General features: G+C 55.3%; 1 long non-coding RNA gene across 2 annotated transcripts; it reads left to right on the top strand.

The window, feature by feature from the left end:
- The first annotated feature begins 10330 nt into the window (after positions 1-10330).
- On the top strand, positions 10331-12907 carry LOC113932993. 2 transcript variants are annotated; one of them, XR_003523198.2, is made up of 3 exons: positions 10331-10353; positions 10704-10881; positions 12335-12907. It is a non-coding gene; the product is annotated as an uncharacterized LOC113932993 (long non-coding RNA). The 2 variants fall into 2 exon arrangements; XR_003523197.2 differs by having other exon boundaries at positions 10352-10387.
- Positions 12908-15386: the final 2479 nt, after the last annotated feature.

Here is a 15386-nt window from a genome sequence, read left to right as displayed (position 1 = left end):
TCAGGGCAATGAGTTTTACTCTTTCCCACTGCGCAACCATCGCCCTACCTAGCGTCAGACTTTCCCATCATCCCAAAATGAAACCCCATGCCTTTCAGTGCGCTCTCCCTGACCCCCTCCCCAGACCCTGGCAGCCACTGATCTTCTTTTCTCTCCATGGATTTGCCTGTTCCGAGCATCTCCTGTAAGTGGACTCATACAATATGCGGCCCTTTGAGTTTGGATTATCTCACTGAGCATAATGTTCTCAAGGTTCATCCATGTTGTAGCACATGTTGGAGCTTCATTCCTTTTTATGGGCAAATGAAATTCCACTGTGTGGACAGACCACATTTTGCTTATCCATCCATCTACAGACATTTCGGTTGTTTCTACCTTTTGTCTACTGTGAATAGACCTACTATGAACCCAGGTGTACAAGGAACTGTTCAAGGCCCTGTTTTCAATTCTCTTGGATGTGCACCTCGGAGTGGAATTCCAGGGTCAGGTGATAACCCGTTGCGGAGCCGCCCGACTGCTCCCCGCGGCGGCGGCACCATCTTCCCTCCCCGCCAGCAGTGTGAGCGTTCCAGCGTACCTTCCTCCTCACCAGCACTTGTTGCTTTCCATTTTGTTTTGTTATAATCACCGTAGCGGGTATCAAGTGGTATGATTTCTATTGTGCTAGGCATCTTTTCAGGGGCCTGCTACCCATCTGTATATCTTCTTTGGGGAAATGTCTGTTAAGCCCTTTATGCATTTGTTAAAGTGGATTATTGTTTTGTTTCTGCTCGTCTTTCTTGAGCTCCTGAACGTAGGGGGTTCTGGGCAAGGTTTTTGGGTGCAGATGGGTTCCCTGACACTCGGTGTAAGGCTCTCAGGACCCTCTCGCACAGCAGCCTTTGGTCAATGCTGGGAAACAGGCAGGAGGGGCCATCTCAGGCTTTTGATGTTCTCCTGGGTGTTCCATCAAAGGATGTTATCATCCAGGTTATTTTTTTCCAGGAAGAAATGGATCTCAATTATCATAGAACTTATATGAGCAATGACCCAGAGGCCAGGTTGACATCTTGAGCCAGAGTAACATAAACTATCCAAACCACCCAAACAGAAGCCACTGCAACCTGAAATCCTGGAGAAGTGTTTAAGACCAAACTTCACCCTCGTGCAAAGGGAAAAATGGTTTCTGCTTAAGACAGCATGTAGCAATACCAGATGTCACTATTATGCTTAAAATAGTGACAAATACCAACACAAAAGATGCCTTCTACCACTTCAAGTTTGTGCCACCAGCTCTGCTCCACGCACAGTGGGCTCCACATTCCTTCAGTTCTCTGCCTATGATAGACCCTTTGGATTCATTTCCACAAAAGCAGGGCCACATTACCCTCAACAGACATGCTCTCAGCACACGAGACTCTCAGCACAAGAGCCGTGTTACAGCACTTTGCATTTTAAATTTCTGCCATTCTAAAGTGTCTGTCCCTAAAACACCAGCATGATTTAAATGGAGCTACCCAAAATAGAGAAACCATGTTTTTCTGTACCTACGTGAAAATATAGGTATGACCACTCACAGCTGCAAGCTCCTCATGTTAAATACTCCCAGCCCCGTGAGCACGTCTGTCTAGCCAGGTAGGAGGGCTGAGGTGTGGCCTCCAGGCCAGAGGTTCAAATGGCTGCTTCTACACAGCGTTGCCCCACTCCCAGTTCTCCTGAGGCTGGAAGCTCAGTGCAGCTGCCTGAGCTGCTGGTGTCTCTGCCGGCCCAGGCAATGAGGGGTTCCCAATTTTCTTTGAGCACCAAGGAGTTGACAACTGTGGGATACAGTAGTGACATGTGGCAAATCCCCCTTTCATTTCTTACATGGGACATTGTGAACCCGATTTAAACCAAACACAAGAAAAAACTAAATGTGTGTGCATTTTAATTTTCCAATATCCAATAGCCACCCAAGGCCATGATGAGCCACCCACCCTATAGAAGTGCACATCCTGGCCTGCTGCACAGGGGCCCCACCTGCCTTCAGCTGGGGCCTCTTTTCTCACTCACCTTCACAACATGATGATGTCCGCCAAGGAGATGATGAGCAATATTGATCTTCCCAGTCATTCTGCTGAGTTTTGTGAGCACAATGACACACCTAAGGGGAAAAGAGGCAGATGGAGAGTGGAGGGGTCCTTGGTCCCAGCACCCACTCCCCACATGTCTTCCACTCCCATTCCTTCGCCCCACCTGCATGTCTGGCCAAGTTTGGGAGCCTCTGTGAAGAAGGCTACAGGACTGCCTCTTATGTTCTGGAACTGGGGCCTGTCAATTAAATTGACAAGCAACAGATTAACAGAAGAAAAAAGTTTAGTTATGTGTACATGGGAACCAAGAAAAGTAGCTGCACCAGAAGTTTCAATTAGATGTTTATATACCTAACTTAGTAGGAAAAAGGAAGAGGGGAAGAAAATCCTTTCTTTTTTTTTCAGATTTATTTATTTGGGGGGGGGGGCAGAGGAAGAGGGAGAGGGACAAGCAGACTCCCCACTGAGTGTGGAGCCCAACACAGGGCTCAATCTCACAACCCTGATATCATGACCTGAGCCGAAATCAAGAGTTGGATGCTTAGGGTGCCTGGGTGGCTCAGTTGGTTAAGCAACTGCCTTCGGCTCAGGTCATGATCCTGGAGTCCCTGGATGGAGTCCCGCTTCAGGCTCCCTGCTTGGCAGGGAGTCTGCTTCTCCCTCTGACCCTCCCTCCCCCCTCTCATGTGCTCTCTCTCTCTCTCTCATTCTCTTGCTCTCAAATAAATAAATAAAATCTTAAAAAAAAAAAAAAGAGTTGGATGCCTAACTGACTGAGCCACCCAGGCACCCCAAGAGAGATAATCCTTTTTAAAGAAAGAACAGGGCACCTGGGAGGCTCAGTCAGTTAAGCGTCTGCCTCTGGCTCAGATCATGATCCCGGGGTCCTGGGACTGAGTCCCACATCGGGCTCCTTGATCAACAGGGAGCCTGCTTCTCCCGCCGCCTGCCGCTCCTCCTATTTGTGCTCTTCTTTTCTCTCTCTCCCTCTTTGACAAATAAAATCTTTTAAGAAAAAAACAAAGAACAAATAGGTTTCTTTAGGAAAGACAAATGTGTTTCAGGAAAATAACTGAGATATAAGGAAGTTTGTGGTAACAGTTGTCTATACAGGTATAAGCGGCCTTTTTGTCTCTTTTAGGGTCATAAAACTCCCCTAGAGAAGGGATTTAGGATAGGTTTTATTTGTGGTATCCCCTTTGGGAGTAGACCCACCCTAAAGAAGGAATTTATGGCAGCCTTATTTCCCAGAAGTTGCTTCTTATGCTCAGACAAGGAAAGCTCCAACAAGGATTCCTTCTGCATCTGAGGATTCTCAATTGTCTCCACCTCAAAACAATCCTCATGCCAAAGTGGTGTATTTTGGAGTGGCATATCCTAGAGCCCTTCAAATCCTTTAACCATGATGCAATCACCCCATCACCATAACCACCACCACCACCATCACCACCACCACCACCACCACCATCATCACCACCATCACCACCTTCATCACCTCATCATTATCTCCAGCATCACCACCATCATCATTACCATCACCACCACCTTCACCATCATCACCACCATCACCATCATCACCATCACCACCACCATCATTACCACCACCACTACCATCACCACCACTACCACCATCATCACCATCACCACCATCATCACCACCTTCATCACCATCATCATCACCAGCATCACCACTACCATCATTACCATCACCACTACCATCATTACCATCATCACCACCATCACCACCACCATCATTACCACCACCACCATTACCACCACCACTACCATCACCACCATCACCACCATCACTATCATCACTGTCACCACCATCACCATCATCACTATCACCATCATCACCCACCAGCACCATCACCATATCATCGCCATCATCATCCCCATCATCACCATCAGCACCAACACCATCCCCGCCACCATCAACTACCAGCATCACTGTCATCATCACCATTGTCTTGGATTGACACTTACATGACACTAACCATCAGCCCTTTCCATCTATTAATTTATCTCATCCTTGCACCCTGTGGAGCAGAGACCATTAACCCCAGCTCACAAGTGAGGAAGCCAGGGCATAGGGAAATTAAAGTGATACAGCTAGGAAAGGACAACATCAGAGTGTGAACCCCAGCAGTCTTTCTCCACAACAAACACCAGACCTGTCCCTGAGACACCAGACCATGTGTGAGCCAAACTCCTAGGGTCCAGAAGGCTGTGGGAGCATGGTCAGCAGTGAGCCATCCTGCCTTCCTTTCCCTTACTTCTCTATTTTTTACACAGAGAGCCCTGAGCTCATAGGCAGTGAAATGGGGCGGCTTGGGTCATGTACAGAAGTTCTGCCAGCCCCACTGGGGAGAAAGAAAGGAGGCATGTGCATATTAAAATGGGAAGCTCTGGCTATTCATCACAGCTAAAGCAGTCCACGTGAGCCCAACTCAACATCTGATTTGCTTTTCTACAGATAAGCCACAAAAAACAATTAAAAAAAAACCACAAAAGTTCAATTTCTGGGGAGCAGAGTTGGTTCTACTTCTGCTTCAAATGCTAGAGGAGGGCACCTGGGTGGCTCAGTTGGTTAAGCAACTGCCTTCGGCTCAGGTCATGATCCCGGAGTCCTGGGATTGAGTCCCACATTGGGCTCCCTGGTCAGCGGGGAGCCTGCTTCTCCCTCTGACCCTCTTCCCTTTCATGCTGTTCCTCTCCCTCTCACTCTCTAATAAATAATTAAATAAAATCTTTTAAAAAAATAAAAAATAAATAAATGCTAGAGGATACCACAACTGGGAAGTCCACAGGGTGAGGGGCACAGACAGGCAGAGGGTCCAGAAGAAGCTATGGGTGAAGGGTCTAGAAACACTCTCACCAAAGGCAGCTAGAACCATCAGTCACATCCTGCCAGGTCCACCCAGGGCTGCCTTGGTCATGGGTCCTGCAGAAACGTGTGTAAAGCTGTCCATCAGCCTGTGTCTAGAGGCTCGTTGAGAACATTAAAAGCCAAGAGCCTAGATCGTCGTTTAGCTAAAATGTATTAGTGGAGAGTGGAATCAAATGCACCTCTTTAAACCAGGAAATGGGCTTTACCACAAACCAGGTATCACCAGGAACAGCAAGTGTGGGACCCAGACGGCCATGCAGCTCCAGGCTGCTCCCCCAACAAAGTCCTAGGAGGGTGAAGGTAATGTCTTAGAATGGGCGCCCAAGGGTTCTTTCTGGTCTTCCAGCGATTTCCCCCCTATCCAGTCCAACCCAACCCATTCAACCCAGAGTACCTGCCAAGCTCCTAAAGCACACCACTCTGTCTGGTCTGTGCACACACCCATATAACCTTTCCCTTCCCACCGGCTCCCTGTAGAGCTCGGTCCTCAGCAGAAGCAGGTCACCCACAACCAGCGCTGGGCTGGGAACAGAGCTGCCTTTACCAGTCCAAGCTTCCCTCCACTTGTCCTCTGCACCAGCAGAAATGGGGTCCTCAAAGCCTCACCTGGGTCCTAAGGGGTAAAGCACATAAAAGTAGCACCTCGAGGCCCTAAGAACCTCCCAAAGCCACAACTAAGCCTCCAGAAAAGCCAAAGGGAAATCGTGGGAGACGGTGGACTGAACTCATGTTCCCATTAGCTTACCTGAGGAGCAAGCCCAACAGGGAGATGGCAGGCAGGCCAGGGTGCCCAGAGGATCCCTGGAGACTGACAGGCTGAGGCAGGAAGACGCATGCTCCCTGCACAGAGTCCAGCCACCAGCAAACAAGGAGCTCCCACTGAGATGAGGCTCCAAGGAGGGGCGGCAGAGCTCCCTGCCAGGTGCTCCCAGACAGGGACTCCTCCCAGGTGCTCCGACCAGATGCTCCCTATTAGGTTCTCCCAGACAGCTGTTCCCAGCCAGATGCTCTCACCAGGTGCTCAAGAATGTTGGGCCCCCATTTCCCTTGGCCCTGCTTTGTGGTTGCCACTTCTGGGACACCACGTGCTTCTCCGGCCAGAGGCAGAAATGTCACATGCTCGTCCCTGCCCCCCTCCTTCCCTCTCCTCTGTTCCCCACCCCCCAGCTCCTCTCCGTCTCAGGGAAGAAAAGGGGGACCTGCAGAAAAGTCACAGTGCAAGAAGCGGTCACCATTTCCCCACCCAATCTTATAAACCCCAATTGACAAGGATCCTACCAAATCCCTGACCAACACAACTCAGATGGTCAAGGCCATCAAAACTAAGAAAAGCCGGAGACACTATCACCACTATCCCAACCGAGAGGAGTCCAAGGGGACAGGAGGATCAAACACCACTGGGTCCCAGGACAGAGGGCACCAGGCAACAACTCAGGACGTGGGGGTAGAGCGCCAGCTTCAGTACACAACCCCACATCAGCGCCAGCTCATTACTGTGACAGGCACACCACACTGGCACGAGAGGTCATCAGTGGGGCACGCTGTGCACGGCAGAGAAGCACACGGAAGCTCCGACCTTTCTGCCCTATTTTCCCAGAAACCTAAAACTGCTCTAAGTAGAGGGGCGCCTGGCTGGCTCAGCTGGTTAAGTGTCTCACTCTTGATTTCTGCTTAGGTCGTGATCTCAGGGTTATGAGATCAAGCCCCACGTCGGCTCCACACTGGGCAGGGAGCGTGCTTAAGATTCTCTCTCTCTCTCAAAAAAAAAAAAAAGGAAGTCTAGAGGCGCCTGGCTGGCTCAGTTGGTAGAGTGTGCAACTCTTGATCTCAGGGTCATGAGTTAGAGCCCCACACTGGGTGTGGAGCCTCCTTAAAAAAAAAAAAAGTCTATTAATTATTTTTAGAAAGTACCAAGACTCCCCATAATCATACCAGCTCAGAATCTTCATAGCCCCCAAAAGGTACAAGGCCCTTACCCTTCACGACTGATCTGCAAAGTCCCTGCCTGATACAGATGTATGTGCGGTCCCCCCACTGAGTTTCTGCAGGATTTGGGGACCAGATCCCACATTAGCCCCACTCACCTGCAATTCCTCGTGGGGTTTCCCAAGACGGTGTCTTCTGGGAATCCCAAATAACCTAGGCCTCAACAGGACTGAAAGGGGCAGCTCCTTAATGTCCAGAGTAACCCTGATTACAAACCAGACTGTTGCAAGCTCATTTCCGCCCATAAAATCATACTAAATATTTTATGTCTGACTCTCTTTAACAGACAGAGTCAAAACACAGCAAATCGATGTAGACAGAACAACAAGGGCGTGAGGCAGCCATGCCTGCTTCCTGGGTTAGTTCCTCGGCTGTGGGGTCTGCAGGGCAGACAAGACTGTCACAGGACTGCTAAAGAACTGCCTTTCAATGGCGATGTTGGTAGGGACTGAAGGCAGAAGCAGAGCGAAAAATGCGCCTCTTCCTTTGAGGGATCAGCACAAATATAAGACGACACCTCTAAATTTGTTCTACAAAAATAATGCTGCTTTTCCTTAAAAGGGAGTGTTCGTGTGCAGTGAATTTTATTACTGTTGATTTGGAAAGAAAAAACATCCATGCACCATATTTTTTGTTTTCGCTTCTAATGTAGTAAATACCCTTCCCTATGCGTCACCACACAACAGAAGTTCAAAACCGGTTTAGAGAGTTAAAGGGTCCTGAGCCCGGGGACCCGGGGTGGCGCTCACGTGCACCTGTGGCTCCACCTAGCGGCAAGGACCAGGCAGTGGTGCACACAGCCTGCTGAGGGATGGTTGAGCCCTCTGATACCATCTGCCACGCAGAGTCACAGGATTTCTGTCTTCTGAGTTAAATGGGTCCCGTGGAAAGGTCCTGAGAAGTGCCTTTCTGGGGTGCTGATGAGGTGAAGTGTACCATCAAATTCTTCCCTGACAAGGCCCCTCCCCCAAGGTGCAGTCCCACAGACCTTAGCCCAGGGCCTGCCTGGGGTCCTCCAGATTCTGCACTGTACCTGTTAGACAAGGATTCCCAGAAGGTGAGACTTTCCCACCTGCACACCCCAGATCCCATTCAGGCCCAGGCCAGGGGGCTTGGGGAGGCAAGGAAAGAATGCATGAGAACACGGCCAACAGGAAGGGATGAGAAGTAGCCTCGAGGCCAGAACTCAGGGACTCACCAAGACAGGACTGTAGTAGCACCACCCTGGGCATGTGGGTGTCAAGCGGCACTCTTGGCCTCCACCTACAGACCCAGTAGCACAGACGTGGCACAGACGGTGGTGGGGCCAGACTGGATGTGGGTCACCAGGGTCACCAGGCTTCACAGGGGTACCAAACATCACAGCTCCTTTCCTGTACCCCAACCAGGCCCAATTCTGTCTCCAAGCCAAACCTCCCCACTCCCCTGCAAACTTGCCATCATGCTGTACCTCATCATGGTCCAGAGCCACCACCAGGCCGCTGGGGACATCACCTGCAGTCCTTGGACCAAGTCACACTGGAAGACAAGCTCTGCCTACCGTCAGCCATCTGTCCAGCCTGTAACTTTTGCACACCTAAGTGGCTGATGTCAAACTCTAAGGCTACAAAAATTCCTTTTCAACAGTAAATATGTAGCCTATTCAGATAAGTAGAATAGTCCTGTAGCAGAGAAGAGTTTCCACTGCTTTGTAAACTGACAACATGGAGTGGGGAGACCTGAGTGGGCAGACCCGGGGGAAAGGTTGGGGATGATAACTGTGTGGGGGAGACCTGGGGACAGGCCAGAGGAGGCTACTTTGGGGGACACCTTGAAGGGAAACCTGGGGGAGAGAAGCTGAGGGAGGACCCCTGTTGGGGGGACAGAATCTGAATGTAGAGTCACTGAAGAAAAGAACTGGAGGGGTACCTGAGTGGGGAGAAGCTGAGGGGGAAACCTGAGGGGGACCTGAGTGGGGAGATGCTGAAGGAGAGACCTGGGGGGACCTGAGTGGGGAGAAGCTAAGGGAGACATCTGGGGGGGACCTGAGTGGAGAGATGCTGAGGGAGAGACCTGCAGGGATTGAGTGGGGGGACACTGAGGGAGACACCTGAGGGGACCTAAGTGGGGAGATGCTGAGGGAGAGACCTGGGGGGGACCTGAGTGGAGAGATGCTGAGGGGGAGACTTGGAGGGGTTGAGTGGGCGGACACTGAGGGAGAGACCTGGGGGGTACCTGAGTGGGGAGATGCTGATGGGGAGAAACCTAGGGGGACCTGAGTGGGGGGACACTGAGGGAGAGACCTGGGGGGGACCTGAGTGCAGAGATAAAGGGAGACCGGGGGGGACCTGAGTGGGGAGATGCTGAGGGAAAGACCTGGAGGAGCTGAGTGGAGGGACATTGAGGGAGAGACCTGGGGGGGACCTGAGTTGAGGAACGCTGTGGGAGAGACCTGGGGGGGGACCTGAGTAGGGAGACGCTGAGGGAGAGACCTGGGGGGGACCTGAGTGGGGGGACACTGAGGGAGAGACCTGGAGGGGTGGAGTTGGGGGGACGCTGAGGGAGAGACCTGGGGGGGACCTGAGTGGGGGGATGCTGATGTAGAGAGACCTGGGGGGGACCTGAGTGGGGGGACACTGAGGGAGAGACCTGGGGGGGACCTGAGTGCAGAGATAAAGGGAGACCGGGGGGGGACCTGAGTGGAGAGATGCTGAGAGACTTGGGGGGACCTGAGTTAGGGGACGCTCAGCGAGAGACCTGGGAGGACCTGAGCGGGGGAACACTGAGGGAGAGACCTGGGGGGACCTAAGTGGGGAGATGCTGAGGTAGAGACATGGGGGGGCACCTGAGTGGAGAGATGCTGAAGGAGAGACCTAGAGGGGTTCAGTGTGGGGACACTGAGGAAGAGACCTGGGGGGACCTGAGTGGGGGGACACTGAGGGAGATACCTGGGGAGACCTAAGTGGGGAGATGCTGAGGGAGAGACCTGGGAGGGACCTAAAGGTGTACCTGACTGGGGGGACCTGGGGGGGACTTGAGTGGGGAGACGAGGGCGGGGAGACCCAAGTGGAGTCCTGGCCTGGCGCTGTCGTCTGTCTCTAACAATGCTCGGGTGTACACGGTGTCCCACGGCCCGACTCGCTCACTCACGCCGCTGGTGGGCGTGTCCAGGCCCCCTCGAATGTCATCTTTCCAAAACGTAACAGAAGCCTGGAAATGCCTCTGGCTAAGGAATTCCACGTCTGGAAGTGAGCTCCAGACAATAACCTGAAAATCGGATACGTGACACCTCGAACTCTCTCCACTGGACGATCCCCCCCCACGCCCCCGCCGTCGCCGTGCTCCAGGATGGTAACGTCACGCGTGACGTAACGCGAGACCCGCCCACTCGCTCCAGATGCCCCGCCCCTTCTGGCACTTACCCGGAAGTGATTTCCCAAGGCGGAAGTAAGCGGGTGGTTGGAGAGCTGGCGGGGGCTAGGTTCGGTTCAGTGGGGTGGGAGTCTGCCGGGAAGTCGGGACCGTGGTGGGGGCGGGCCCCCGACTGCCTGGAGGGCGCGTCCGCACGGTGGGGATGGGGGCCGGCCGGCCTTCCAGGGCAGTCCCTGAGGAGAGAGCCCGTTGTGAGGGCCGCGGGGGTCTCAGTGAAGCCCCTGCGGCGCGGCCACAGCACGGGCACTTCCCCCTCCCTTCTCCTCCGGCTCCAGCCCCCTCTCTCAGTACCCTGCAGTTAGAGCAGGGGCTGCCCCGTTTTTGTACGGCCTCCGAGCCTAGAATGGTTTTTGCATTTGCAACAGCCTCCAGCCTGGGGAAAGTGCACAGAGCACACGCGTGTGCCCTCGGGATTTTGCCTGGAGGATCTGAGGTTGCGAAGGGCTGACGCCAGGGCCCAGGGACGAGCTTCTGATTTGGATCAGCGATGGCTAGAAAGACGTGGACGTGAGCTTCAGGAATGCGTCCTGGTGGAGCCTTTCAGTACGTGTGCAGGCCTCGCTCGGCCTTTTCTGTTGAGGGTCGTGTTTATTTTATGAGTATTAGGGTTTTGCAGCCCGTTACCAGGATGGCATTACCCCAGGGGCTCTGCCTGTGCCCTCTGGGTGGTTTCACCCCGGATGCAAAGTTCTGGGTGACAGGCATCTCGGCCAGGCTGGAGAGCTGGGTGGGTCCGAGAGGCAGGAAGGGCCCTGAGCACGTTCACAACGTAGTGCTACAAGCGACTCACGCAAGACAGTGCCCGGTGCTGGTGGCAGGCAGCCACTGTCGCCCGGAGTGCTGCGCCTCCCCCTGCCTTCCACCATGTCCCTGTGGCTGAGGGGTGCCTCTGGTCATGAGACCAGTAAATGGCCAGCATCACATCCGCCCCGGGTCTGAGGTCTCCTCCCCAGGCAGCTGGGTGGGGCCTTGGCCATGGTGCCTGCACACAGGAGTCCTCAGGAGGAAAAGGCAGCTCCCTGGGTGCCAGGGCTCCCTGCAGATGGGGGGCTGAACGGCATCCCGGATGTGTCCCAGAACACCAGGTGCCTGTGCTGGCTCCTCCCTGTCCTAGATTCCACAACCTCCCCTGCCCCTCTGCATTTGGTGGGAACTTGCCTATGAACTGCTCCCACCCACACCCTCCTGGACTCCCACCTGCGCAGCCTCAGATGCAGCCACCCACCTAGTCTGACAGGTGACCACCGCTGTCCACACATGGCCCCAGGGCAGCAGACAGCCTGTCTGGATTCCAATCCCATCGCCGTGGGCTGGCTTGTCTCTGAGTGGCTCCCCGACGCGTGGCAGCCTCAACACCTACCGTGCGCACAGCCGGAGGGTCTCACAGGAATACAGAGACAGCCCTCCCTGTCCCTAGACTCTTCTCCAGCTTGGACAGTCTGTGTAGGGTGCCTCTCCCCTCCGCACAGTCTCACTCACTCTGCCCCTTCTTCCTCTTCACCAACACCATCTGTCTGCCGGCTGGGCCTTGAGGCCTGCCTCCTCCTCTGCATTCAGGCCGCTGTCCACATGCTGCCCTGGCTGTTAGACATCATCCTGGCCTTTGGGGGAAGACTCAGAGTGATGTCCCCTGAGGTGTCTCCTCTGTTTCTCTGGTAGGGAGAACTTGTGGGCCCCAAAGCTGTTTCTAAAAGGCCTCTGGCATAAAACTGCCTTCAGCAGTGGGCGTGATCTGGGGTACCAGAGGCTCTCCCTGCTGACTTGGCCATCAGACCACTGTCACCATGTGGGGCCACTCCCAGGCCCAGCTCCTGATGCAGGGGCAGCGGTCCTGCACCTGCTTCCTTCGGTGAAGCAGCAGAGGATGATCTGCTCCCGGAACCTGCGAACAAACAGCCGACCATGCTCTCACACTGGGCCTGCCTTGCTCCACCTGGTCAGGGGCCTTGGGGGGGGGGGGGGGGCAGCACTGAGCTGTCTCTTCTTCACTCCACAGGTGATGAGGCAAAGGAAGCATCCACCTGAGAAGAGGCAGCCAGGGGCCTGCTGGGGCTGGTGGAAAAGCGGGACGGTGAGCCTGCAGACAGGAGTCTCTGAGCCAGTGGCACAGCAGGCCTCATCTGCACCCTGCTGTCTCTCACAGCACCCCCCCCCAAGACCTTCACGAGACAGGGACCGCCTGTACCTTCGCAGATTCGTCTGTCTTAGAAACCACAAGTCCCTTTGGTTGGTGTTAGGAGCTGCTTGAGGGGTCTCTTGCCTTCCCTGAGCCCTCGAGCCCCCAGGCCAGCTGCCAAGGGGGGCCTGGTGTTCACTAGCCACAGAGCTGCTGGAAAGAACCAAGTCAACCAAAGTGGCATCCCTGACACTGATCGCGAGGTCTCGCAGGCAGGAGCCACCCTCCCGCCTGGGCCTCCCTGGAGTCGTGTCTTATATTTGTTGCACACATCAGCCTAAGAGAGCTTCGGTTATTTTTGACAGCCGTTCTCCAGCTTTCAAAGATTATGTAAAAACACTCCCTTTTTTTTTTTTTTATGAGCTCTGTTTAACAAGGTAAATAAAAGATTTCTTTGCTGATTTTGCAGTCCTGGTATTTGCCTCTGCCAGTCATTGCAGGGGTAGAAACAAGTGGGCAGTTTCTGTGGGGCAGCCAGGGCCGTGGTCACCAGGCCTGTCATAAGCCTGGGATTGCGTGCTGACAGTCCAGCCCGGGCCCTGCAGCGCTGACCGCTTGTCCTCGGGTTTCACCACCTCGGGACAAGTCTGTGGCCCTGGGAGGGTTGGGGGGGTGGCTGACGCCCGCCCCCCACCCCCCCACCCCCAGCAGTCTGAAGCAGAGCTGCAGTCTCGCCTCGGCCCTCATTGTGCTTGTGCACAGGCTGGTCATCTGCCCCAGGCTGTGTCTTGCCCTCTGAGGAGTCTGGTCTCAGGAGCAGTGGAGTGTGCCCATGTCCCCACCCGGAGCCAGGGCTGACAGCAGCCGGGGGCAGCCCTGGGTCGCCAGCGACACACACCAGCCCCAGCCTCTGCCAGTGGGGAGAACCCACAGTTCAGAGTGGTGTCAGGGATGGCACTAGACTGCGGGTTCCTGTCTAGTGGGGGCCTTTCCTCCCCCTCTTCCCTGAGCCCTCTTCGGGACCCCCACCCAAAAGGGATCAGGGTAACCCCCCCACACACACCATTTCTTTATTCTTCCAGAGCACTAAAATCAGCATTGCTGGGGGAGGTCCTGCCACAGAGGCTCGTGGTGCCCACCACATCCCCAGAAGCCCGGCCCACAGTGCCCGTCCACCCATGTGTCAGGAGCCCGGCAGTGGGGCCCAGAGCAGCCGTTTCTAGGCCACAATGAGCACGTTGGGTCTCACCAGCAGCCCAGTTACTGGAGCTAATTTCAGCACGCCGTCTGGTCCCTCTGGACCCGCTCTGGGTATCTGCAAGGTGGCAGTCAGCTGGAGGACAAGCTGTCACTGCCCCCCTCACCCCCGTCCAGCATCCCAGCATCCCAGCAAGGTGAGAATCATGGGTCCTCCTTCCAGAGCAGGTGTCCACCAGCAGGCCCACCACACACAGTTGTGGCCTCCATTATTCGGGACTGCAGTCAGCATGGGGACCAAGTCTGAGCCTGGAGAGTCCCCAAAGCAGCAGATGTGGCCAGCGCCCAGAGACTGGAAAGAGCACAGCAGTGAGAGATGTGCGGGACCCCGTGCTCCACACAGCTCCCACCTGCAGGCCTGGCTCCCACCGTCCTGCCACGCGCACTGCCACCCAGCTGGGCTCAGGTGCCCCTGCCGTGTTCTGCACTGGCGTCAGCTGCGACCACAGCGGAGTGTTCAAACAGCACCCACGAAGCAGGGCCCGGGAGCAGACCCTTATCACACCAGACTCAGGCCACACCAGGCCCTCTCCCAGGGGACTCTCCAGTTGCCGTTGGGCCAAAGCTTGGCCCTGGGTGCCCAGTTCTGCCTGTGTAGTCTGAAGAGAAGGCATGACTGGGTGGCAGAGTCGGGCCGGCCCAGGTCTCAGCCCAAACCTTAAGCCAGGCCTGAGGGCCAACGTGAGGCCCTGCCCTGGGCTGCCCACCTGGTGTGAGCAGCACCCCGGGTCCCACGAGTGTTCAGGGCTGCCGGCCATCTGCCCTGAGGAGGACAGCAGGGCCCTGGGCTCTAAGCTCCCCCACCCCCCATAAATCCATAATAAAAATAATCCCTCATTTTCCTGATGTGCCCCAATTCCAGAAGTGCTTCCAGATGCATCATCTTGTTGATGCGTGAGAGGGGCCAGGGACACACAGCTGACCCCGTTTCACAGAATCGCATCAGGGAGGGCTCGGGAGCCCAAAGGGGCAGGGGACACCCCGTCCTCCCTCCCAGGGGAGGACACCAGGACAATTTACAGGCCCCCAGCCCAGAGGAGGCTGCCAGAGCTCCTGCCAAAGGTCTAGTGCGGGTCTCTGTGAGGGTGGAGGTTGAGAACCTGGGCCCTGCTGGCTTCTGCGGCTGCCGTTGCTGCCTGGGGGCCCCCTGCCCAGGATGCAGCCTGGTACCCGTGTCATCCAATGGCCCCAAGGACACAGCTCCCCCGAGCGCTGGGCAGCGGGACCTGCCAGACACAGCCAGGGCATCAGTTCTGAGGAGAACAGAATGTGGTTCCGTCCCTGATGGATGGAGAGCAGAGTGAGCGTCTGCTTGGGTCCCATCAGGGGCCGGCTGAGGAGCAGGCAGAGAGGAGAGGGGACGGGCCCGCAGTGAGGGAGGAACGCCCCCTCCCTCCCCAGAGCCCCCAAAGCTGCTCGGCCTGGGCTTGGGCACCCCTGAGCCAGACACAGCCTCGCATCCCCTGGGCCTACACAGAACAAGTCTGGGTATTCCCAGCCCAGGGCCAACTGAAGAGTGGACGGACCCCCAGCCCTCAGGGCAGCTACCCAGTCAGCCTGCCGCTGGCCTAGAAACGGGGGGCACAGGCTCACACCTGTGGGTGGCTCAGCTCCAGGGCAGGGCCGCCCACAAGGCCCATCAGTGGGCACTGCTAAGGCCACAGGGGCATGCAGT

This window comes from Zalophus californianus, chromosome 10, assembly GCF_009762305.2.
Source record: "Zalophus californianus isolate mZalCal1 chromosome 10, mZalCal1.pri.v2, whole genome shotgun sequence".
NCBI classification, from domain to species: domain Eukaryota; kingdom Metazoa; phylum Chordata; class Mammalia; order Carnivora; family Otariidae; genus Zalophus; species Zalophus californianus.
The sequence above is the reverse complement of the archived record's forward strand: the minus strand, read 5'-3'. Positions and strand labels throughout refer to the sequence as shown.